Source organism: Oryx dammah, unplaced genomic scaffold (genome assembly GCF_014754425.2).
Source record: "Oryx dammah isolate SB20612 unplaced genomic scaffold, SCBI_Odam_1.1 HiC_scaffold_22, whole genome shotgun sequence".
NCBI lineage: Eukaryota > Metazoa > Chordata > Mammalia > Artiodactyla > Bovidae > Oryx > Oryx dammah.
In genome coordinates this window covers 51,086,085-51,088,059 of record NW_024070206.1, presented here as the reverse complement: position 1 = coordinate 51,088,059, position 1,975 = coordinate 51,086,085, and the positions used below count along the sequence as shown (strand labels likewise).

General features: G+C 46.1%; 1 pseudogene; it reads right to left on the bottom strand.

Annotated features, from left to right (window-relative positions):
- Nucleotides 1–719: 719 nt before the first annotated feature.
- On the bottom strand, nucleotides 720–1,750 carry LOC120880917 (annotated as a pseudogene).
- Nucleotides 1,751–1,975: the final 225 nt, after the last annotated feature.

The following is a 1,975-nucleotide window of genomic DNA, read 5'->3' as shown; positions in this document are numbered from 1 at the left end:
TCATTGGAAGGACTGATGCTGAAGCTGAAACTCCAATACTTTGGCCACCTGATGCAGAGAGCTGACTCATTTGAAAAGACCCTGATGCTGGGAAAGATTGAGGGCAGGAGGAAAAGAGCACAACAGAGGATGAGATAGTTGGATGGCATCACTGACTCAATGGACATGGGTTTGGGTGGACTCCAGGAGTAGGTTATGGACAGGGAGGCCTGGCATGCTGCCGTCCATAAGGTCGCAAAGAGTCGGACATGACTGAGTGATTCAACTGAACTGAGATACTTCATGACATTGTAGGGAATGGTTTATGTCCAATTAAGAAAATGCGTACTCGGCAATTGCTGGTATAGTCTTCTAAACATGCTAGTTAGGTTTAGTTAGTTGATAGCCTTTTTAATATCCTATGTTTATTAGTTTTTGTACTGACCCTAGCAATTGCTCAGAGAAGTGTTAAACACACAAAGCTGGATGATTTAGCTCTTAAATCTACCTACTTTTGTCCTGTTAATGACAAACACTATTGGCATTTATAAATAGAATTGTTATGTCTTAATAAATTAATCCCTTTCTATTATAACATGTCACCTTTTACCAGTTAATACTCCTCTTGAATCTACTTTGCATGTTACTAAGCCACACCTGATTTTTGACATTTAGTGCTTGCATGTTATTTCTTTCTCCTGCATTTTTTCAGGTCTTTATATGGTGTGTTGTTGTTGTTGTTTTAAGAGAAGTAAGCCTTTATTTTCTCATTTCACAAATAATGTTGGCCCGGTTGGCTGCATTTTGGGGATTAGTCAAAGAGACCGAATCCCATATCCTCGTCCGACTCCTCCGACTCCTCCTTTGCTTCGACCTTGGCTGGGGCGGCGGTGGTGGCAGCGAGGGCAGCAGTGGTGGCAACAGCCACAAACGCAGATGGATCAGCCAAGAAGGCCTTGACCTTTTCAGCAAGTGGGAAGGTGTAATCAGTCTCCCTAGACAAAGCCAGGATGTGCTTGTACCCATTGATGATAGAATGGGGTACAGACGCAACAGTCGGGTAACCAATCTGCAGGCACACGCTGGCAACATTACGGACACCCTCCCGGAAGCGGGAATGCAGTTTCCTCTGTAATGTCAAGCACTTCAGGGTTGTAGAGGCTGCCATTGTCAAACACCTGCTGGATGACCAGCCCGAAGGAGAAAGGGGAGACGTTCAACATGTTCAGCAGCGTGGCTTCGCGGGCGCCCACCTTGTCTCAGGTCTTAATCAGCTGCACATCACTCAGGATTTCAATCGTTCCCCCGGAGATCTTAGAGGTGATGCCTAAAACCTGGAAGAAGGATGTCTTCTCGGGCCCCAGACCAGTGTCTGGGCCGGCGCAGTGACTTCGCACGGCGCTATGGCACCAGCACCGGCAGCGGCTGGCACCTTGTTGGCCTGCAGCATGTCCCTGATCTCAGTGAGGACCTCCTTGGTGAACACGAAGCCCACATTCCCCTGGATGTGACGCAACAGTCTCTCCAGAGCCGGGTTGTTTTCCAGATGCCCTCGGATGGCCTTGCGTATCATTGTGTTCTTGCCCATCAGCACCACAGCCTTCCGGCGGAGGGACATGCGGATCTGCTTGGAGCCCACGTTGTCTGCTCCCACAATGAAGCATTTTGGATAATCATTCAGAAGCTGGATGATCTTAAGGAAGTAATTGGACTTCCAGGTCGCCTTGTCTTCCCTCGGCATCATGGCAGTGCCTCAGGGATTGCCACCCAGGGTTTAAAGACAATGTCACTCACACGAGGACGCCTGGCCAGAGCTATATGGTGGTTAATATGTATAAACACCATATTATTATATTTTCTTTTCTTACATTTTAACAAGTACTGCTTTAAAATGAAAGGTTTAGTTAATTTACATTAATAGAATATGATGTGGATTATATTTTTGGTCCTTTGGAGCTTTATATTTATTATTTTTAGTATCATATGCTCTGTGTAC